The 24,802-nt window shown below is 46.8% G+C and overlaps 1 protein-coding gene across 5 annotated transcripts in view; it reads left to right on the forward strand.

Annotated features, from left to right (window-relative positions):
• Nucleotides 1-24,802, forward strand: part of TRERF1 (transcriptional regulating factor 1) — a 366,725-nt gene that overhangs the window by 201,098 nt on the left and 140,825 nt on the right. For all 5 annotated transcript variants that reach the window (XM_063918304.1, XM_063918300.1, XM_063918302.1 and 2 more), the window contains one exon: nucleotides 5,455-5,535. The gene's annotated coding sequence lies outside the window, so the exon portion shown is untranslated. The remainder of the gene's footprint in view (nucleotides 1-5,454; nucleotides 5,536-24,802) is intronic.

Below are 24,802 nucleotides of genomic sequence, written 5' to 3' on the forward strand. Positions count from 1 at the left end.
CACACGCTAAGCCTACGCCTACTGGGAGTGTATCTTAGCATCTTAAAATTGCGACCGATGTATTCGCAATATTGCGATCACAAACTACTTAGCAGTTTTAGAGTAGCTCCACACTTACTCTGCCAGTGCGATCAGTTCAGTGCTTGTCGTTCCTGGTTTGACGTCACAAACACACCCAGCGTTCGCCCAACCACTCCCCCGTTTCTCCGGCCACTCCTGCGTTTTTTCCGGAAACGGTAGCGTTTTCAGCCACACGCCCATAAAACGCCGTGTTTCCGCCCAGTAACACCCATTTCCTGTCAATCACATTACGATCGCCGGAGCGAGGAAAAAGCCGTGAGTAAAAATACTATCTTCATAGCAAAGATACTTGGCGCAGTCGCAGTGCGAATATTGCGCATGCGCACTATGCGGAATTTCACTGCGATGCGATGAAAAATACCGAGCGAACGACTCGGAATGAGGGCCTACATTCTTATATCCCGCTTCCTGTTTTCTCTTCAACTCTTCTTCAGTATTCTAATTTGGATCCTTGTTCCTGTCTGATATAGTGTTGTTGGAGTATGACATATTCTCAGAATCTCAACAGATCTCTCAATCATCAGTAAAGTATTTGCCGCAATTGCATGTGCTCTAAGTTGTACATTTTATCATCAGCTAAGCAGAAAGCCTATAAACTGAACCAGAAGGTGATAATAGAAGAGGGATCACTGAGGATATGATGTAGGAGATCACATTGCTGCTGTTTAGTTTTTCTCCTTATGAAGAGCTATTTGTGTAAAACAGCCTTTATAACATTATATGCAGTTTCTAAAGTTGGTAGGAGGAAGCAAAGCCTGTAAATCTGCTGTTGTCAGTGCTGATGGCAGTATTGATAAGCAGGTCAGTATAAGATCGGCGCATGGATCAATTGACGTAGACCAATGTGTTCACATGTTTGGCCGGTAAGTGATTAAATAATAACCTACATGTTTTTAGTTGGTGAGGATGGCCTGCCGTTAGGCAAATTTCAGTCGAACAGAGAACTTGGTAACTGTTTATCACACGTCCTTGAGATAATCCGAACCTCACTCATAGAAACAGTGCAGATCATATTTCAGTAGAGAAATTATGGAGATCGGATTTACAAAGCTTTAAGGGCAATTTTAGAGACCAAACCTGGTAATACGATATTTAGTTGTTTCTGTATTAAGTTATTCTCAATTTACTTATTGATTGTACAGCTGCAAGCCTTATTGACACAGGCAATTTGAGCATGGATTCTAATTTGTATCACTTTTTCATGCAGGGTGATTGTGGATTAAGTTGGTCTGATTTTAATGCACAATTATTTCTGATAGCCAATCATTGGCATTGTAATAGTCCATCTTGGGGTAATGGCATAGGACACAGAAGTAAGCTTCACTTTATATTTAATGTGAAATTGTATTGATGATTATGTGTATAATTGAGACAGTGCTGCGTAATTAGATGGTTGGGAGGTATATTGTCTGAGATAGTACCAAGAGTTTATTAGATTGTTATTATCGTAGCTGAAAGCAATTGGATACAATTCATGGAAGAATTAGTAGCTCAATGAAGCAGTGTTTGCCTTTGATTGGTTCCATACCGCAATATAGGCTTAGAAGGTGGCTAGGAAGTGTTATACATAACTATACCTTTGTTAATCAATTTATTATATAATGTATTATATAGTCTTTGAAATTTCAATTTCATTGAGCAGAGAATAGTACACTTGAATAGGGTCAGGCTTGCTAAGTCAGACTAGCCTAGCTGGTGCGGTCAGTCTCTAGCCTAGCTGGTGCGGTCAGTCTCTAGTCTGGCTGGTGTGGTCCGTCTCTATTCTGTGGGGGAAATGGATTGTGATGTCAGTGACATAAAAAGCTATGCTTGAGCATATTGGGAGAGATTATCAAGCTGCTTATGTTGTTACATGAGTGCATCTGTGGGGAGAATTCAACAGTTTTATCACGGCCAAATCTCCCGTCGCCGTATTTATTTGTTTGTGCTACTGGGTGCGAGTGCCATCCTGAGGTGGAGAGCAGAAATCCACCCATTGTCATAGTTGTGGGTGAACCCAGTTGCTTGCACGGGTTTAGCCACTTCTGCATTGAAACCCAGTGCATCTGGGAGCGACATGCGCAATAAGTAATGGGCGCTCAGTAACTCGCTCTCAGCGGCACAATTGAATCTCGCTCATCACTTTAGATGGAAGCTGCGTGTGCAAGAATTTTTTTTAATCGCCCCCTAATGGTCTCGTGACCATTAAAGTGACAATTTGTGAGTTGTATATTTGCTGTTTTTTATATTGTATAAGAATAATTGCTGGAAAGAAGATGTGCCACATGCTGTCCAATATTGATTTCCGTTTTGTCTTTCCAGCTTGCAGAGCTAGTAATTGCATTTTTGTAGAAAAAAGATGGTCAAATACCACGTCTCCAAATGTATTATATGACCATGTAGAAATCAAAGAGGCGCCTTCATCTTCTGTTAACAATGCAAAGCATTATGGGTACTTACTATAAGAGATTACAATTCTGTGCTTTTCAGTTCTTACTCAGTGGCTTATAGCGCCATGTGAGGATGGCACTGTGGACCTAAGGCTGATGACAGCATAGCTGCTGCTTCCCTGAAAGCAAGAGCTATTCTTATATATTGTAATGCAGCAGAAGGCGTCTGGTATTCATGTGTGATCCTCTGCTGCATCCAAGGGCACTGCACCATATCACTCTGCAACGCCATCAGCTGGCTGAGGAACTCTGAGGTTATGCAGACCTGCCACTGCAACTCCACAAAGAAATATACATCGGAAGACGGAGACCCTGGCCTCGGCACTCCACCAAAGCAGAGGCAACGCACCTCTGTTTCGTGAAATGGAGACCATCAAGTTACCTTCCCCGCACCCAACTGGCTGTAGACTGTCAATCACCTGCCCTCTGCAGCCTAACTGTGGGGGTAATTCAGAGTTGATCGCAGCAGCAAATTTGTTAGCAGTTGGGCAAAACCATGTGCACTGCAGGGGAGGCAGATACAACATGTGCAGAAAGAGTTAGATTTGGGTGGGTTATTTTGTTTCTGTGCAGGGTAAATACTGGCTGCTTTATTTTTACACTGCTATTTAGATTTCAGTTTGAACACACCCCACCCAAATCTAACTCTCTCTGCACATGTTATATCTGCCTCCCCTGCAGTGCACATGGTTTTGCCCAATTGCTAACAAATTTGCTGCTGCGATCAGGTCTGAATTACCCCCTGTGTCTAAGGAAGCAAAATCCATGCTGCACATGTGCAGTACATGTCCTGCGGATGCACAATGTATTGAACATTGGTACATTGCGTTTTTTTACCTAATAGCAATGGGGCTTGAATCAGTACCAATAATTACCGGCCCAGCCTCCCGACATCTTCACACTTTCACCATCAATCCAGAATGAGAGCTTGCGGTTTCGTTGATATGATGGCAAGGAGATTGCAGGAGACTTATCGTATTACAACTCCAATTACTCTCTTTTTAGTACATTTCGGTGCTAAGCCATCCCGCATCACTGTGATAAGCAACCATATAGGATTTCTCTTAGCTCTGAGAAAAGGGCAATAGTCCATTGATGTTCATGTTTCTAAGGACAATTGAAAAGTATTATTCGTTATTTTTAAGCTGTGGATGCATTTCTATTTGTTTACTGTACATGGATGGTCCAACTCCCTTAACTGCAAACATACAGTATACATACAGTAAACCTTTTGTAATTGGCTAGTTAAAAAAAAAAAGTTCTAACAAAGAATAAAATTAAACATTAGATATGTTACTCAAATCTTTACCTCCTTCTCTCTCGTATACAATTGCAATGTTGAAGAGTCAACCATGGGGCCCAAATCAGTCTGATTATATCAGGAGCATGGAAAAATGTGTATTCATGAAATCACAGTATTCATTCAGATAAAATTTATGGATTATTAGTATTCAATTTAATTATATCATTTTTGTTACATAAAATGTAAGCAGTCTTTGGAGTAATATTTCATACCATGTTTGGTGTATAAGTATAGTACAACTTATTCTTGTTTGCTTTGAATAACTCTGTATCCCTTTCCCTTCATTAACCGTTTCCATTCAATACTTTGTCATGAGTTAGGAATTAATAGTATATGCACAATAGCTTTTATCATTGTTCTTTTGACTGTGTTATAGGCAATAATGATTTATTTCCATTTCTTTTATCATTTTTATTTCCGTCTCCAAATTAAAAGATAACGACTCAACGCTAAAGAGTTGTGCGAGGTGGCATTCCAGCAGTTAAGAATAAAAGATACCATTTAATTTGGGAGGGCTGTTCGCCAGATACCCCAGGGTCCCTTTTTACCATAAAAGTTTAATGTTGCTTTCCTTCACCATATTTCATACAAGCTAAAGAGAGCTGACCTGGCGAAAGGCAAATTCAGTGTAAAAATTTGTATGATTTTTTTTCTCCAGTCACAAAAAATAATAATCATAACTGAAAATTAGAGTAAACGGCCCTACACACTTAAAGATTATCTGTCCAATCTTTGTGGTTGGAACAAAAATCTGGCAATGTATAGGAGTAAATGACAATTGACCATTTGCTCTCAAACACTGGAAAACAGACAAAAATGGACTTTCAGATAAATTGGTTAAGTTTCTTTCATTAAACCAATTTATCTGAACAACCATTTTTGTCCATTTTCTGGATTTTGAGAGCAAATGGTTGATTGTCACTTGCTACCAGACATTGGCATATTTTCTTTACAATCAGCCAGATTGGACAGATAATCTTTAAGTGTGTAGGGCCCTTAAGAAATCAGTTGTACAAACTAGTAGGAAACGTTTACTGCATATTGGGGGTCATTCCTAGTTGTTCGCTCGTTGCCGATTTTCGCAATGGAGTGATTAAGGCAAAAATGCGCATGCGCATGGTACGCAGTGCGCATGCGCTAAGTATTTTAGCACAAAACTTAGTAGATTTACTAATTTTTTCATTGTTGAAGTGATCGGAGTGTGATTGACAGGAAGTGGGTGTTTCTGGGCGGAAACTGGCCGTTTTCTGGGAGTGTGCGGAAAAACGCAGGCGTGCCAGGATAAAACGCGGGAGTGTCTGGAGAAATGGGGGAGTGGCTGGCCGAACGCAGGGCGTGTTTGTGACATCAAACCAGGAACGAAACGGGCTGAGCTGATAGTGTAGGAGTAAGTCTCGAGCTACTCAGAAACTGCCAAGAATTTTCTATTCGCAATTCTGCTAATCTTTCGTTCGCTATTCTGCCAAGCGAAGATACACTCCCAGAGGGCGGCGGCCTAGCGTGTGCAATGCTGTAAAATCAGCTAGCGAGCGAACAACTCTGAATGAGGGCCATTATACTGTATATAAAAGTATAGACACCCGTGCATTGCTTATTGCCCCCTTGCCCTGACTTACAGTATTTGTTATTTTTGTTTTTTAGGGACACCTAAGCCATCGTTTCTCTCCTGATGTCAGAGGGATCTGTGAGGATATCAACTGTCTGGATCCCAACAAACTCAAAGTAAGAACACCTGATTATAGGTCTTTCTCATCTGTGGTAAAACAGAACTGAGAGCTTCTGTTATTAGGGCAGTAGAGAGCCTGGCTGGGCCCAGGTACTTTTCAGGGGGTGTGGCCTGATCACAGGAGGCGTGGTCATGCATTCTTAGAAAATAATACAGAAAAAATAAGAATTTACTCACCGGTAATTCTATTTCTCGTAGTCCGTAGTGGATGCTGGGAACTCCGTAAGGACCATGGGGAATAGACGGCTCCGCAGGAGACTGGGCACATCTAAAGAAAGATTTAGGACTATCTGGTGTGCACTGGCTCCTCCCCCTATTACCCTCCTCCAAGCCTCAGTTAAGGAAACTGTGCCCGGAAGAGCTGACACAATAAGGAAGGATTTTGAATCCCGGGTAAGACTCATACCAGCCACACCAATCACACCGTATAACTCGTGATAGGAACCCCGGTTAACAGTATGATAACAAAAGGAGCCTCTGAACAGATGGCTCGCAATAACAACCCGATTTGTGTAACAATAACTATTTACAAGTATTGCAGACAATCCGCACTTGGGATGGGCGCCCAGCATCCACTACGGACTACGAGAAATAGAATTACCGGTGAGTAAATTCTTATTTTCTCTGACGTCCTAGTGGATGCTGGGAACTCCGTAAGGACCATGGGGATTATACCAAAGCTCCCAAACGGGCGGGAGAGTGCGGATGACTCTGCAGCACCGAATGAGAGAACTCCAGGTCCTCCTCAGCCAGGGTATCAAATTTATAGAGTTTTGCAAACGTGTTTACCCGTGACCAAGTAGCAGCTCGGCAAAGTTGTAAAGCCGAGACCCCTCGGGCAGCCGCCCAAGATGAGCCCACCTTCCTTGTGGAATGGGCTTTTACAGATTTAGGCTGCGGTAGTCCCACCGCAGAATGCGCCAGCTGAATAGTGCTACAAATCCAGCGCGCGATAGTCTGCTTAGAAGCAGGAGCACCCAGTTTGTTGGGTGCATACAGGATAAACAGCGAGTCAGTTTTCCTGACTCCAGCCGTCCTGGAAACATAAATTTTCAGGGCCCTGACTACGTCCAGTAACTTGGAATCCTCCAAGACCCTAGTAGCCGCAGGCACCACAATAGGCTGGTTCAAGTGAAACGCTGATACCACCTTCGGGAGAAACTGAGGACGAGTCCTCAACTCTGCCCTATCCATATGGAAAATCAGATAAGGGCTTTTACAGGACAAAACCGCCAATTCTGACACACGCCTGGCCGAAGCCAGGGCCAACAGCATGACCACTTTCCACGTGAGATATTTCAAATCCACAGTCTTAAGTGGTTCAAACCAATGTGATTTCAGGAACTCCAAAACCACATTGAGATCCCAAGGTGCCACTGGGGGCACAAAAGGAGGCTGAATATGCAGAACTCCTTTGACAAAAGTCTGAACTTCAGGCAGTGAAGCCAGTTCTTTCTGGAAGAAAATCGACAGGGCCGAAATCTGGACCTTAATGGACCCCAATTTGAGGCCCAACGTCACCCCTGCTTGCAGGAAATGCAGGAATCGACCCAGTTGAAATTCCTCCGTTGGGGCCTTCCTGGCCTCACACCAAGCAACATATTTCCGCCAAATGCGGTGATAATGTTTTGCGGTGACATCCTTCCTGGCTTTGATCAGGGTAGGGATGACTTCCTCCGGAATGCCCTTTTCCTTCAGGATCCGGTGTTCAACCGCCATGCCGTCAAACGTAGCCGCGGTAAGTCTTGGAACAGACAGGGCCCCTGCTGCAGCAGGTCTTGTCTGAGCGGCAGAGACCAAGGGTCCTCTGAAAGCATCTCTTGAAGTTCCGGGTACCAAGCTCTTCTTGGCCAATCCGGAACCACGAGTATAGTTTTCACTCCTCGCCTTCGTATTATTCTCAGCACCTTGGGAATGAGAGGCAGAGGAGGAAACACATAAACCGACTGGTACACCCACGGTGTTACTAGAGCGTCCACAGCGATCGCCTGAGGGTCCCTGGACCTGGCGCAATATCTTTTTAGCTTTTTGTTGAGGCGGGACGCCATCATGTCCACCTGTGGTCTTTCCCAACGGTTTACCAGCATTTGGAAGACTTCTGGATGAAGTCCCCATTCTCCCGGGTGGAGGTCGTGCCTGCTGAGGAAGTCTGCTTCCCAGTTGTCCACTCCCGGAATGAACACTGCTGTCAGTGCTAACACATGATTTTCCGCCCATCGGAGAATCCTTGTGGCTTCTGCCATTGCCCTCCTGCTTCTTGTGCCGCCCTGTCTGTTTACATGGGCGACCGCCGTGATGTTGTCTGATTGGATCAGTACCGGCTGGTTCTGAAGCAGAGGCCTTGCTTGGCTTAGGGCATTGTAAATGGCCCTTAGCTCCAGAATATTTATGTGAAGCGAAATCTCCTGATTTGACCACAGTCCTTGGAAATTTCTTCCCTGTGTGACTGCACCCCAGCCCCGAAGGCTGGCATCCGTGGTCACCAGGACCCAGTCCTGTATTCCGAATCTGCGGCCCTCTAGTAGATGAGCCCTCTGCAGCCACCACAGCAGCGACACCCTGGTCCTTGCCGACAGGGTTATCCGCTGTTGCATCTGGAGATGGGACCCGGACCATTTGTCCAACAAGTCCCACTGGAAAGTCCTTGCGTGGAACCTTCCGAATGGAATTGCTTCGTACGAAGCTACCATTTTTCCCAGGACTCGTGTGCATTGATGTACCGACACCTGTCCCGGTTTTAGGAGGCCTCTGACTAGAGATGACAACTCCTCGGCTTTTTCCACTGGAAGAAACACTTTTTTCTGGTCTGTGTCCAGAATCATTCCCAGGAACAGAAGACGTGTCGTCGGGACCAGCTGTGACTTTGGAATATTGAGAATCCAGCCGTGCTGTTGTAGCACTTCCCGAGAAAGTGCTACCCCCACTACCAACTGTTCCTTGGACCTCGCCTTTATCAGGAGATCGTCCAAGTACGGGATAATTAAAACTCCCTTCTTGCGAAGGAGTATAATAATTTCGGCCATTACCTTGGTAAAGACCCTCGGTGCCGTGGATAACCCAAACGGCAGCGTCTGGAACTGATAGTGACAGTCCTGTACCACAAATCTGAGGTACTCCTGGTGAGGAGGGTAAATGGGGACATGCAGGTACGCATCCTTGATGTCCAGGGAGACCATGTAATCCCCCTCGTCCAGGCTCGCAATAACCGCCCTGAGCGATTCCATCTTGAACTTGAACCTTTTTATATAAGTGTTCAAGGATTTTAAATTTAAGATGGGTCTCACCGAACCGTCCGGTTTCGGTACCACAAACATTGTGGAATAGTAACCCTTTCCTTGCTGAAGGAGGGGTACCTTGACAATCACTTGCTGTGAATACAGTTTTTGAATAGCCACCAACACTGCCTCCCTGGCATAGGGAGTTGCCGGTAAGGCAGATTTTAGGAAACGGCGGGGGGGAGACGTCTCGAATTCCAGCCTGTACCCCTGAGATACTACTTGAAGGACCCAGGGATCCACCTGTGAGAGAGCCCACTGTGCGCTGAAATTTCTGAGACGGGCCCCCACCGTACCCGGGTCCGCCTGAGCAGCCCCAGCGTCATGCTGTGGACTTACCGGACGCAGGGGAGGACTTCTGCTCTTGGGAACTAGCTGTGTGCTGCAGCTTTTTCCCTCTACCTTTGCCTCTCGGCAGAAAGGATGAGCCTCTAGCCCTCTTGCTATTCTGGGGCCGAAAGGACTGTACCTGATAATACGGTGCTTTCTTGAGTCGGCATCGCCTGACCATTGCCGAGTCTATAACCCCCTTCTGGCGGCAATGGACATAGCGCTTATTTTTGATGCCAGCCGGCAAATATCCCTCTGTGCATCACGCATGTATAAAACGGCGTCTTTATATGCTCTATCGTCAGCAAAATATTGTCCCTATCCATAGTATCAATATTATCCGACAGGGAATCTGACCACGCAGCTGCAGCACTGCACATCCATGCTGATGCAATAGCTGTTCTCAATATAATGCCCGTGTGTGTGTATATAGCTTTAAGGGTAGTTTCCTGCTTTCTATCAGCAGGTTTCTTTAGGGCGGCCGTATACGGAGACGGTAGTGCCACCTTTTTTAATAAGCGTGTCAGCGCCTTATCTACCCTAGGGGGTGTTTCCCAACTAACCGTTTAGAAATTATCAATTTCTTATCGGGGGAAGTCCACGCTTCCTCACACACCTCATTTAATTCCTCAGATGCAGGAAAAACTACAGGTAGTTTTTTCTCACCAAACATAATACCCTTTTTTGTGGTACCTGGGGTATTATCAGAAATGTGTAATACATTTTTCATTGCCTCAATCATGTAACGGGTGGACCTATTGGAGGGTACACTAGTCTCATCGTCGTCGACACTGGAGTCGGTATCCGTGTCGACATCTGTGTCTGTCACCTGAGGTAGTGGGCGTTTTAAAGCCCCTGATGACATTTGAGACGCTGGAACAGGCACAAGCTGAGTAGCCGGCTGTACTATGTTGTCAAACCTTTTGTGTAAGGAGTCGACACTGTCACGTAATTCCTTCCATAAGTCCATCCACACAGGTGTCGACCCCGCAGGGGATGACATCACATTCACAGGCATTTGCTCCGCCTCCACATCATTTTCCTCATCATACATGTCGACACAGCAGTACCGACACACAGCAGACACACAGGGAATGCTCTGATAGAGGACAGGACCCCACAAAGACCTTTGGGGAAACAGAGGGAGAGTATGCCAGCACACACCAGAGCGCTATATACCACAGGGATATCACCTATAAAGAGTGTTTTCCCTTATAGCTGCATATATATATTATACTGCGCCTAAATTTGTGCCCCCCCTCTCTTTTTTACCTTTTCTGTAGTGCAGGACTGCAGGGGAGAGCCAGGGAGCGATCCTTCCAGCGGAGCTGTGAGGGAAAATGGCGCCAGTGTGCTGAGGGAGATGGCTCCGCCCCTTTTTCGGCGGGCTTTCTCCCGCTATTTTAATAATTCTGGCAGGGGTTAATATACACCTATATAGCCCCTGGGGCTATATATGGTGTCAGTTTGCCAGACAAGGTGCTATTTATTGCTGCTCAGGGCGCCCCCCCCCAGCGCCCTGCACCCATCAGTGACCACAGTGTGTGGTGTGCATGAGGAGCAATGGCGCACAGCTGCAGTGCTGTGCGCTACCTTGGAGAAGACAGAAGTCTTCAGCCGCCGATTTTCCGGACATTCTTGCTTCTGGCTCTGTAAGGGGGACGGCGGCGCGGCTCCGGGAACGGACGACGAGGTCCGGTCCTGTGTGCGATCCCTCTGGAGCTAATGGTGTCCAGTAGCCTAAGAAGCCCAAGCTACCACCACTTAGGTAGGTTCGCTTCTTCTCCCCTTAGTCCCTCGGTGCAGTGAGCCTGTTGCCAGAAGGTCTCACTGTAAAATAAAAAACCTAAACTATACTTTCTTTCTAGGAGCTCAGGAGAGCCCCTAGTGTGCATCCAGCTCGGCCGGGCACAGAAATCTAACTGAGGCTTGGAGGAGGGTCATAGGGGGAGGATCCAGTGCACACCAGATAGTCCTAAATCTTTCTTTAGATGTGCCCAGTCTCCTGCGGAGCCGTCTATTCCCCATGGTCCTTACGGAGTTCCCAGCATCCACTAGGACGTCAGAGAAAGTTGTTTATTGAGTACATCCTTGGCCACGCCGCAGCCCAGCATATTGCAGCGTGTGTTGGGCCGAGGATAGTAGCTGCGGCAGCTGCCAGGTAAGGGGAGGGGGGGAGGGCGACGACTGGGCCCATCCATAAGACCTAGGCCTGGGTAATTAGTACACCCCCCCTCCTCCCCCCCCCCCTCCCCCCCTCGGTACCACTGTGTGTTATGGCTGGTGAACTTTCTTTATAGAAATATATTATGTTCTAGAAAAATCCTTACACACCATGTGAAGGATTTCAAAGTTCTTTTTTTGTTTTTCAAAAATAGCAATGCAGATTGCTTTGCCTATTAATAATAAATCTAATGGGACTCATTAGTTAAGATAGACAGAAAAAGTTACTATTTATGTCGGTATATCATGTACTGGAAAAAATGCCATTTATAGGTTTTAAGGAAGCGCGCCACAAAAAAAAGGAAGGAAGTATTGCATGTTAAATGTTTATGTGGTATTTAAAAGTAAATATTACTCTTTCAATATAATTCTTCCGCAGGAATAAGTTTTATTGCTGATGTATGCATTTAAAGGGAAACGTCTTCTGCATGATGGGGTCTTCCCAGTCTAAACTCAGTGATCGCGCTGAGCGGAAAAAAAAAGTTGGTCCCTCACTCTTGCAGATAGGGGGCCTGCTCCACTTTTCCTGGGTCCCATAATATGTATATATATATATATATACACATTATATATATATATATATATATATATATATATTTCTCTATCGTCCTAGTGGATGCTGGGGTTCCTGAAAGGACCATGGGGAATAGCGGCTCCGCAGGAGACAGGGCACAAAAGTAAAGCTTTCCGATCAGGTGGTGTGCACTGGCTCCTCCCCCTATGACCCTCCTCCAAGCCCGTTAGATTTTTGTGCCCGGCCGAGAAGGGTGCAATCTAGGTGGCTCTCCTAAAGAGCTGCTTAGAAAAGTTTAGCTTAGGTTTTTTATTTTACAGTGAGTCCTGCTGGCAACAGGATCACTGCAACGAGGGACTTAGGGGAGAAGAAGTGAACTCACCTGCGTGCAGGATGGATTGGCTTCTTGGCTACTGGACATCAGCTCCAGAGGGACGATCACAGGTACAGCCTGGATGGTCACCGGAGCCTTGCCGCCGGCCCCCTTGCAGATGCTGAAATAAGAAGAGGTCCAGAATCGGCGGCAGAAGACTCCTCAGTCTTCTAAAGGTAGCGCACAGCACTGCAGCTGTGCGCCATTTTCCTCTCAGCACACTTCACACGGCAGTCACTGAGGGTGCAGGGCGCTGGGAGGGGGGCGCCCTGGGAGGCAAATGAAAACCTATTTTGGCTAAAAATACCTCACATATAGCCTCCGGAGGCTATATGGAGATATTTAACCCCTGCCAGACTCCGTTAAGAGCGGGAGACGAGGCCGCCGAAAAAGGGGCGGGGCCTATCTCCTCAGCACACAGCGCCATTTTCCCTCACAGAAAGGCTGGAGGGAAGGCTCCCAGGCTCTCCCCTGCACTGCACTACAGAAACAGGGTTAAAACAGAGAGGGGGGGCACTAATTTGGCGTTAGAAATATATAAAAAAGATGCTATAAGGGAAAACACTTATATAAGGTTGTCCCTATATAATTATAGCGTTTTTGGTGTGTGCTGGCAAACTCTCCCTCTGTCTCTCCAAAGGGCTAGTGGGTCCTGTCCTCTATCAGAGCATTCCCTGTGTGTGTGCTGTGTGTCGGTACGTGTGTGTCGACATGTAGGAGGACGATGTTGGTGAGGAGGCGGAGCAAATTGCCTGTAATGGTGATGTCACTCTCTAGGGAGTCGACACCGGAATGGATGGCTTATTTAGGGAATTACGTGATAATGTCAACACGCTGCAAGGTCGGTTGACGACATGAGACGGCCGACAAACAATTAGTACCTGTCCAGACGTCTCAAAAACACCGTCAGGGGTTTTTAAAACGCCCGTTTACTTTAGTCGGTCGACACAGACACAGACAGGGACACTGAATCCAGTGTCGACGGTGAATAAACAAACGTATTCCTTATTAGGGCCACACGTTAAAGGCAATGAAGGAGGTGTTACATATTTCTGATACTACAAGTACCACAAAAGAGGGTATTATGTGGGATGTGAAAAAACTACCATAGTTTTTCCTGAATCAGACAAATTAAATAAAGTGTGTGATGATGCGTGGGTTCCCCCCGATAGAAAATTATGGGCGGTATACCCTTTCCCGCCAGAAGTTAGGGCGCGTTGGGAAACACCCCTTAGGGTGGATAAGGCGCTCACACGCTTATCAAAACAAGTGGCGGTACCGTCTATAGATAGGGCCGTCCTCAAGGACCAGCTGACAGGAGGCTGGAAAATATCATAAAAAGTATATACACACATACTGGTGTTATACTGCGACCAGCGATCGCCTCAGCCTGGATGTGCAGAGCTGGGGTGGCTTGGTCGGATTCCCTGACTAAAAATATTGATACCCTTGACAGGGACAGTATTTTATTGACTATAGAGCATTTAAAGGATGCATTTCTATATATGCGAGATGCACAGAGGGATATTTGCACTCTGGCATCAAGAGTAAATGCGATGTCCATAACTGCCAGAAGATGTTATGGACACGACAGTGGTCAGGTGATGCAGATTCCAAACGGCACAAAGGTGTATTGCCGTATAAAGGAAGAGGAGTTATTTGGGGTCGGTCCATCGGACCTGGTGGCCACGGCAACTGCTGGAAAATCCACCGTTTTTACCCTAAGTCACATCTCTGCAGAAAAAGACACCGTCTTTTCAGCCTCAGTCCTTTCGTCCCTATAAGATCATATCTGCCCAGGGATAGAGGAAAGGGAAGAAGACTGCAGCAGGCAGCCCATTCCCAGGAACAGAAGCGTTCCACCGCTTCTGACAAGTTCTCAGCATGGCGCTAAGACCGTACAGGACCCCTGGATCCTACAAGTAGTATCCCAGGGGTACAGATTGGAATGTCGAGACGTTTCCCCTTCGCAGGCTCCTGAAGTCTGCTTTACCAAGGTCTCCCTCCGACAAGGAGGCAGTATGGGAAAAAATTCACAAGCTGTATTCCCAGCAGGTGATAATTAAATTACCCCTCCTACTACAAGAAAAGGGGTATTATTCCACACTATATTGTGGTACTGAAGCCAGAAGGCTAGGTGAGACTTATTCTAAATCTAAAAAATTTTTTGAACACTTACAAAGGTTCAAATCAAGATGGAGTCACTCAGAGCAGTGATAACGAACAGGAAGAAGGGGACTATATAGTGTCCCGGGACATCAGGGATGCTTACCTCTATGTCCCAAATTTGCCCTTCTCACTAAGGGTACCTCAGGTTCGTGGTGCAGAACTGTCACTATCAGTTTCAGACGCTGCCGTTTGGATTGTCCACGGCACCCCGGGTCTTTACTAAGGTAATGGCCGAAATGATGATTCTTCTTCGAAGAAAAGGCGTCTTAATTATCCCTTACTTGGACGATCTCCTGATAAGGGCATAGTCCAGGGAACAGTTGGAGGTAGGAGTAGCACTATCTCGGATACTGCTACAACAGCACGGGTGGATTCTAAATATTCCAAAATCGCAGCTGATCCCGACGACACGTCTGCTGTGCCTAGGGATGATTCTGGACACAGTCCAGAAAAAGGTGTTTCTCCCGAAAGAGAAAGCCAGGGAGTTATCCGAGCTAGTCAGGAACCTCCTAAAAACAGTGCATCATTGCACAAGGGTCCTGGTAGAAAATGGTGGCTTCCTACGAAGCAATTCCATTCGGCAGATTTCACGCAAGAACTTTTCAGTGGGATCTGCTGGACAAATGGTCCGGATCGCATCTTCAGATGCATCAGCGGATAACCCTATATCCAAGGACAAGGGTGTCTCTCCTGTGGTGGTTATAGAGTGCTCATCTTCTAGAGGGCCGCAGATTCGGCATTCAGGATTGGATGCTGGTGACCACGGAGCCCAGCCCGAGAGGCTGGGGAGCAGTCACACAAGGAAAAAATTTCCAGGGAGTGTGATCAAGTCTGGAGACTTTTCTCCACATAAATATACTGGAGCTAAAGGTAAATTTATAATGCTCTAAGCTTAGCAAGACCTCTGCTTCAAGGTCAGCCGGTATTGATCCAGTGGGAAAAACATCACGGCAGTCGCCCACGTAAACAGACAGGGCGACACAAGAAGCAGGAGGGCAATGGCAAAAACTGCAAGGACTTTTCGCTGGGCGGAAAATCATGTGATAGCACTGTCAGCAGTGTTTCATCCCGGGAATGGAAACTGGGAAGCAGACTTCCTCAGCAGGCACGACCTCCACCCGGGAGAGTGGAAACTTCATCGGGAAGTTTTTTCCACATGATTGTAAACCGTTGGGAAATACCAAAGGTGAACATGATGGCGTCCCGTCTGAACAAAAAACGGGACAGGTATTGCGCCAGGTCAAGAGACTCTCAGGCAATAGCTGTGGACGTTCTGGTAACACCGTGGGTGTACCAGTCGGTGTATGTGTTCCCTCCTCTGCTTCTCATACCTAAGGTGCTGAGAATTATAAGACGTAGAGGAGTAAGAACTATACTCATGGCTCCGGATTGGCCAAGAAGGACTTGGTACCCGGAACTTCAAGAGATGTTTACAGAGGTCTTATGGCCTCTGCCGCTAAGAAGGGACTTGCTTCAGCAAGTACCATGTCTGTTCCAAGACTTACCGCAGCTGCGTTTGTTGGCATGGCGGTGGAACGCCGGATCCTAAGGGACAAAGGCATTCCGGAAGAGGTCATTCCTACCCTGGTCAAAGCCAGAAAGGAGGTGACCGCACAACATTATCACCACATGTGGCGAAAATATGTTGCGTGGTGTGAGGCCAGGAAGGCCCCACAAAGAAATTTCAACTCGGTCGATTCCTGCATTTCCTGCAAACAGGAGTGTCTATGGGCCTCAAATTGGGGTCCATTAAGGTTCAAATTTCGGCCCTGTCAATTTTCTTCCAGAAAGAATTGGCTTCAGTTCCTGAAGTCCAGAACTTTGTCAAGGGAGTATTGCATATACAACCCTCTTTTGTGCCTCCAGTGGCACTGTGGGATCTCAACGTAGTTCTGGGATTCTTCAAATCACATTGGTTTAAAACCAGTCAAATCTGTGGATTTGAAGCATCTCACATGAAAAGTGACCATGTTCTTGGCCCTGGCCTGGACCAGGCGAGTGTCAAATTGGTGGTTTTTTTCTCAAAAAAGCCCATATTTGTTTGTCCATTCGGACAGGGCAGAGCTGCGGACTCGTCCCCAGTTCTCTCCCTAAGGTGGTGTCAGTGTTTCACCTGAACCAGCTTATTGTGGTGCCTTGCACCTACTAGGGACTTGGAGGACTCCAAGTTGCTAGATGTTGTCAGGGCCCTGAAAATATAGGTTCCAGGACGGCTGGAGTCAGGAAAACTGACTTGCTGTTATCCTGTATGCACCCAACAAACTGGGTGCTCTTGCTTTTAAGCAGACTATTGCTAGTTGGATGTGTAATACAATTCAGCTTGCACATTCTGTGGCAGGCCTGCCACAGCCAAAATATGTAAATGCCCATTCCACAAGGAAGGTGGGCTCATCTTGGGTGGCTGCCCGAGGGGTCTCGGCTTTACAACTTTGCCGAGCGGTTATTTAGTCAGGGGCAAACACGTTTGTAAAATCCTACAAATTTGATACCCTGGCTAAGGAGGACCTGGAGTTCTCTCATTCGGTGCTGCAGAGTCATCCGCACTCTCCCGCCCGTTTGGGAGCTTTGGTATAATCCCCATGGTCCTTTCAGGAACCCCAGCATCCACTAGGACGATAGAGAAAATAAGAATTTACTTACCGATAATTCTATTTCTCGGAGTCCGTAGTGGATGCTGGGCGCCCATCCCAAGTGCGGATTATCTGCAATACTTGTACATAGTTACAAAAATCGGGTTATTATTGTTGTGAGCCATCTTTTCAGAGGCTCCGCTGTTATCATACTGTTAACTGGGTTTAGATCACAAGTTGTACGGTGTGATTGGTGTGGCTGGTATGAGTCTTACCCGGGATTCAAAATTCCTCCCTTATTGTGTACGCTCGTCCGGGCACAGTACCTAACTGGCTTGGAGGAGGGTCATAGGGGGAGGAGCCAGTGCACACCACCTGATCGGAAAGCTTTACTTTTGTGCCCTGTCTCCTGCGGAGCCGCTATTCCCCATGGTCCTTTCAGGAACCCCAGCATCCACTACGGACTCCGAGAAATAGAATTATCGGTAAGTAAATTCTTATTATATATACACACACACACACACATATATCGCTGGCCGGCGGATCTGTCCCACTACCAGAACAGCGTTTTTCACTAGTGAACACGCCAATATAGGTGAGTTGTGTTGTATTGCCTCTTGTTACCTGTCAAAAGTGCCACACCAATAAAGGGTACTGAAACGTTGTTGTAATTATGCCTACAAGTGTTATTTATCATAGCCAGATTTATCACGCCAGAAGTGCTGCACCATTGTACTTGTTTTGTGATTTCCCCTGTACGGGCACCCGCAGCAGAACTGAATCAGCAGAGGGAGAGCCGGACACCACGCTTTGGTATATATATATATATATATATATATATTAATGATATGCTAATCCGGCACTCTGTGCAACAATGCAACTGCCTGGGTGCCCTCCTTGAAATGATGCAGTTTCAATAGTTTGGTTCTTGCTTTTTGCACTTCACATTCTACATGGGTTACCTTACCTGAGGAAAAGGCTTGTAGCCTTGAAACGTCGTAAGATCTCCATGTTTTTTTAGCTTTGTTTTTGCACTTTATTGCCATGTTTTGCACATAAAAATCTTTTTAAGTCCTTGGAGTGCCGCCTCTCGTCCTTTTCCAGACACACCTGAGCCACAGGTGGGAAAGGCATTGAAACTATATATATATATATATATATATATATATATATATGCACATTACCCCGAAACATTGTTTTTTTCATGCTGTGAAGTTGTGAGTACACCTTTGTATTTTTCTGAAAGACTCTGAGTGAGGCTGCTTTTGTTCCGATCTGTATATACATGTAATCGTGCTCCTGTCACTCTTCTAAAAGCTCTGACAACCTGAGTGGTGGAAGCAGCAGCGACAAGGGCATCCACGGGACTCATTCAGTACCCAGTGTCTGCCTATCCGTGGTAGGGGGCGGGGCCTAATCGGAGCGTGGGGAACAATTTGGATGGGGAGATGCAGTAATTATTGGATGAGAGACGAGTCTGAGGTTTTCTATTGGCGTAGTGAGAGAAAGCGCTTCTTATGGGACCCGCTCATTTTTTAAAATCAGGTCCCTCACCTCCTGTAGCACGTAAAAACGTGATTACTGGAACTGACGGCAATGATGGCAAGATCAAAAAACGGATAGCAATAGCTAAAGAACAGATTTAGGCAGCTTGGGACTCTGTGGGTGTTGTGGAACTACAAATACCATGCTGTTTTTTCAAAGGCTGACTGGTGCTAGAGAGCGTTAACGAAAACTTTCTACAGGATTTAGGGGTCATTCCGAGTTGTTCGCTCATTGCCGATTTTCGCAACGGAGCGATTAAGGCAAAAATGCGCATGCGCATGGTACGCAGTGCGCATGCGCTAAGTATTTTAGCACAAAACTTAGTAGATTTACTCAGAATTTCCATTGTTGAAGTGATCGGAGTGTGATTGACAGGAAGTGGGTGTTTCTGGGCGGAAACTGACCGTTTTCTGGGAGTGTGCGGAAAAACGCAGGCATGCCAGGATAAAACGCGGGAGTGTCTGGAGAAATGGGGGAGTGGCTGGCCGAACGCAGGGCGTGTTTGTGATGTCAAACCAGGAACGAAACGGGCTGAGCTGATCGCAGTGTAGGATTAAGTCTCGAGCTACTCAGAAACTGCTAAGAATTATTTAATCGCAATTCTGCTAATCTTTCGTTCGCTAGTCTGCTAAGCTAAGATACACTCCCAGAGGGCGGCGGCCTAGCGTGTGCAATGCTGCTAAAAGCAGCTAGCGAGCGATCAACTCGGAATGGGGCCTTAGTTATTTTCTCACTATCTACAATCAGGTAACTTGTTTAGTTGTTAGAACCTGTGTAGTCACTAGACTATTCACAAGAAATCCATTTTATTGTACATTTTTCCTCTAACTACAAGAGTTGCATTAAGGTAAGGGCAGATAAAGGTAAATAGCTCAGTGTGAAGTTATGTCTTTTTCTGATTGGTTGTTGCACAAATGTTTTGTTGTGTATTCTATGTACAGATGCATGTTTTATCTTCACTGCAGACAGTTGTATAGATTATACATACACATAATTTACTCATGTGACAGGAAACAGTTAAACTTTACCTCAACAGGAAGGTGAAATAAAAATAAGGTTCTGTGAGTGAAATAAAGATGAAATCAAAATGAAGAGACAGCAGTATGGAAGCGATTCAGTTATTACGCAGGAAGTTAGCTCCCGCAAAGGCCACACTTTGCGTGATAATGCATAGGATTAGACGCATTAAGCATTTATCCCATGCTCAGTGCTGGGCACAGTGTAATTATGATGAGCCAGGCATTTGCAACTAGTCCTGAATCTGTACAGATATCTGCTCCCACCTCAGGAGGCCAAGGAGCTCATTTCCTACATAACTGAATAGCCCCCTAAATGTATACTTTACGATTGAATTTTTACACTATAACGCAAGAGGGTGCGAGCAGAAATCTGCGACAAATGCAACCTTGGGGCTAGTCACAGGAACTTAGTGCCCAGTAGGTAAATTTCCACATAAGAACTGAATCACCCACTAAGGGGAGTGTGCAATTAGTGCCGATTTTGCACTTTTCAACGTTTTTAGGGCAAATTTGGATTCGTACTATTCAAATCCAGTGCCGTTTTTTCGACTTGTCGAAAATGCTGGCACTGCTGAAAAACACTGCCCGTTCCACGTGCTTTGTTGAATTTCCAGCGGGTTTTCGCCGGTTTTTGTGTCTGTTTTCATCCATGCCGATTCACCCCCCACACAACAACAACATGAAACAGCATAGCAAAAATGTATTACAAAATAGACGAAAATGTCCGCAATTGACTACGGTGGGTCGAATGGAGGCTGGGAGGAGGAGACGCTGAGAGGACACGCAGACGACCCGGAACTGGAAGTGACTTGAGCCAGTTGCCGGGTACCGGGAGCACGAATAGGAAGCGCTTGTGCAGGTCGGAGGAGCATCAGCGCGAAGGGCCGAACGGAAGGGCTCTTGCGCTGAACCTAGGGGTTACTGTGGGAGCTAAGGTTTGTGTGCGGGTGTGTGAGCCAGGGCCAAGCGGAGCAGGCAGCAAGAGATTGTACTGCTGCTGCTGCTCCATGTGTTTGTGTGTGTGTGGGTGAGCCAGGGACAAACAGGAGCAGGGGAGTGTGCTGCTCCGTGTGTGTGTGTGTGTGTGTGTGTGTGTGTGTGTGTGTGTGTGTGAACCAGGGTGTGAGCAGAGAGGGTGCTGCTTCGAGAGTGAGTGTGAACCGGGGACTGAGCAGAACAGGCTGCAGGTGAGGGTGAGAGTGTAATACAGGTTGGAGGGCAGCTACTGCTGTCCTATGCGTGTGTGAGTACTTGAAAGTAAAAAGAAAACCCGTTGTACAGTGCTGCTACAAAGGAAGGTGTTCACCAAAGTAGAAGAACATCGCTGAGGGAGGGCCAGACGCGGGCCGGACACGCAAGTATCACATCTCTTAAATACTATTTATTTATTTTTTCTCCCTCTCCTTTATTGTATTATCAGTTACTGTCTGTTGTATTGCATAAATTGTATTGGTATTGCATAAATTGTCTCTTATATATTGAACTTATATATAGATTGTGCCTCTCTTTTTGGTTTTCTGAAGTTAACAGGGAGTTAGCACTTTTTAAAAATGGGTGGGGCCACAATTGAGGATCTCAGTCAGTGCGTGTCGTGCATGATGTATGCGCACCTGGAACAACAGTCCGAGTGCGGGTACATCTGTGCGAGATGTGAGCGAATGGCCACCCTGGAAGTCCAGGTAACTGATCTAGAGCGGACCGTTACGCGACTGAGGGACATTCACAATCTCGAGCGAAGTTTTGATAGAACGGTGGAGGAATTGCAGGGGAAAACACTGGTAGATGAGGATGATCAGCTGGGTCACGGTTAGAAGGAAGAAGAAGAGGGGTTGACAGGACATCTCCGATCTGCCAAACCCCAACAAATTTGCCCGACTGGACGAGGATTCTGGGGATGGCAGTGAAGAAATGACGGAGCCGGAGGAATCTGTGTCACTGGCCTAGACTGAGGGTGTTGTGGACTCGGGGATTCTTCCGATGGTTGGGAAGAGGAACCACAACTGAGGTGGAGAAGGGAGGGCCTGATGTAGGATCTCCTCATACAGGACGCTGACAGTGGAGTTTGATGAAATAAGAAAGAGCTTTATTGCGAAAGAAAACAACGTAAAGTCAAATGCCAACGGAATAAATGAAGGGAAAATCCAGACCCACTGGAGGGTTAAGTGAGCAGTAATGGGAATGCTGGTAATTGAAGAAACTGTGGGTGATGTTGAAAGTCACTGATAACCTGTGGACCTTATGAATGATGATTATTAGCACGGATGGTTGAAGAACTTGTAAATGGTGACAGAGACGCTGATGATGTGAGAAATTGAAGTGCAGGGGTTTTAGACGCTTTGAATTTGTAGAACTTGAGAATGGAGACTGAGACGCTGTGGATGTGAGGGATTGAAGTGCAGGGGTTTTAGACGCTGTGGATCTGTAGAACTTGTGAACGGAGACTGAGACGCTGATGAAGTGAGGAATTGAAGTGCAGGGGTTTTTGACGCTGTGGATCTGTAGAACTTGAGAACGGAGACTGAGACGCTGATGAGGTGAGGAATTGAAGTGCAGGGGTTTCTGACGCTGTGGATCTGTAGAACTTGAGAACGGAGACTGAGACGCTGATGAAGTGAGGAATTGAAGTGCAGGGGTTTCTGACGCTGTGGATCTGTAGAACTTGAGAACGGAGACTGAGACGCTGATGATGTGAGGAATTGAAGTGCAGGGGTTTTTGACGCTGTGGATCTGTAGAACTTGGGAACGGAGACTGAGAAGCTGATGATGTGAGGATTTGAAGTGAAGGGGTTTTTGACGCTGTGGATCTGTAGAGCTTGGGAACGGAGACTGAGACGCTGATGAAGTGAGGAATTGAAGTGCAGGGGTTTCTGATGCTGTGGATCTGTAGAACTTGAGAATGGAGACTGAGACGCTGATGAAGTGAGGAATTGAAGTGCAGGGGTTTGAGACACTGTTGGACTATGGAACTTGTGAACGGAGACTTGAGACGCTGATTCCTAGGAGCACGGATGACTGGAACGCAGGAAGGTTACCGGCCGCTGAATACACCGAAGCTGGAGCAGTGAACTGGCAGCTGGAAATGCCGGAGGCACTGGGGTACGACTGCAGGAATCCTTGCCGGAAACAGGAGCACTGGCATCTACGCCAGGGAAAGACGATACTCAGGCACTGAAGCTCTGTCTGGCGTCTGACTTTGAATCTCCCGCCAGCGCTGGATTGGCAGAGCAGTCAGATGACGTCACCTGCCCCCCGTCCACGTGATGCCGGGTGTCATGGCGGCGCCCATGCCCCGGAGAACCGCCGGTAGCCGTGCCAACCAGACGCCGGAGCCCGTGGCCCACCGAAGGCAGAGGCCGCAACACCAAAACAGCAGACACGCAGGGGTAAGCGCGGCGAACGCCGCCTCTGGTGTGTGTCACTGTACCCCCTCCTCCAGGAGTGGCCCCTGGACAATTTCCAGGTTTTGTTGGATGTCTGGAATAGAACATCCTCACCAGTCGGGGAGCCGAAACTTCAGTAGCTTTGACCCAGCTCCTTTCCTCGGGGCCAAAACCTTTCCATTCCACCAAATACTGTAGATTCTTGTGAAGATAGCGGGAATCAAGAATAGCTTTGATCTCGAAGTCCGTACCCTCCTCAGCCTCTGCGGAGGTTGGCCTTGGGGACTTGGAATGAAACCGGTTCAAAACAAGAGGCCGAAGAAGAGAGACATGAAAGGCATTTGGTATCCGGAGATGGGAAGGCAACCCCAATTTGCAGACAACCGGATTCAAGACTTGTAACACGGGATAAGGACCGATGAACCTTGGAGCAAACTTCATAGTGGGCACCTTTAAACGAAGATTGCGGGTAGAGAGCCATACCCTGTCACCAACCTTGTATTGAGGAGCTGCCCGTCGCTTCCTATCCGCAAAGAACTTTTAGCGACCGGAAACTCTCTTGAGATTGGCATGAACTCGACTCCAGATTTGGCTGAAATGCCGGAGAATAGAGGCTGCAGCAGGAACTTCTTCTGGAGGACAAATGGGTAATTCCGGAACTTGGGGATGAAATCCGTAATTAATAAAAAATGGAGATTCACCAGACGAAGAGTGATATAGATGGTTATGGGCGAACTCGGCCCAAGGCAACAACTCCACCCAGTTATCTTGTGAGGGAGAGAGGTAAACACGGAGAAAAGTCTCTAAATCTTGATTGACGCGTTCAGTTTGCCCATTGGTCTGCTGATAAGCAGATGAAAACTTGAGTTTTATTTGTAGAGCCGAGCAGAGGGCTCTCCAGAATCTTGCCGTAAACTGTACCCCTCGATCCGAGACTATTTCTAGAGGTAACCCGTGCAGGCGGAAGTGCTCCCGAATAAATAACAAAGCCAACTTAGAAGCTGATGGTAATCCGGTCAACGGAACAAAATGTGCCATCTTAGAAAATCGGTCGATAATCACCCAGACGGTGTTATGACTCTTAGAGAGAGGTAGTTCAGTAACAAAGTCCATAGAGATATGGGTCCAAGGCCTTTTAGGAATGGACAGTGGGTGCAACAATCCCGCAGGCTGCAGACGTAGAGTTTTGTGCTGAGCACATTGAGGACACGAGTTGACATACTCTTGGACGTCCTTCTTCATAGTGTCCCACCAGTAAGATCTTCGCAGAAATTCCCACATCTTTTGAACTCCCGGATGGCCAGAAAACTTGGAAATGTGAGCCCACTGCAACAGTCTTGGTCGAAATTTAGCTGGCACAGACATTCTTCCAGGAGGAGGACCCAACTCAGTGGGAGCCGCAGAGATAGAGACGGGACTGAGGATCAATGCTTTTTCGACTGTATTCTCCTCATCCGAAGCCATTACGGAACGGGGTAGGGCATCCGCCTTGGTGTTAAGAGTTCCAGCCCGGTACTTAATGATAAACGAAAATCTAGTAAAGAAGAGCGCCCATCTTGCTTGACGGGGATTCAAGCACTGGGCCGTCTTGAGATACAGTAAATTCTTGTGATCCGTAAAAATTGTAATTAAGTGTTTAGCACCCTCCAAAAGATATCTCCATTCTTCTAAGGCAGATTTAATTGCCAGCAGCTCTTTGTCTCCAATGGTGTAATTTAATTCAGCAGGGGAGAACTTGCGAGAATGTAAACCACACGGATGTAACTTCCCATCTGGGGCGTACTGCGAAAGTGCGGCACCTATGCCTACCGTAGAAGCATCAACCTCCAGGAAGAATGGTTTTAGGAAATCTGGCTGCTGAAGTA

Source organism: Pseudophryne corroboree, chromosome 4 (genome assembly GCF_028390025.1).
Source record: "Pseudophryne corroboree isolate aPseCor3 chromosome 4, aPseCor3.hap2, whole genome shotgun sequence".
Lineage (NCBI taxonomy): Eukaryota > Metazoa > Chordata > Amphibia > Anura > Myobatrachidae > Pseudophryne > Pseudophryne corroboree.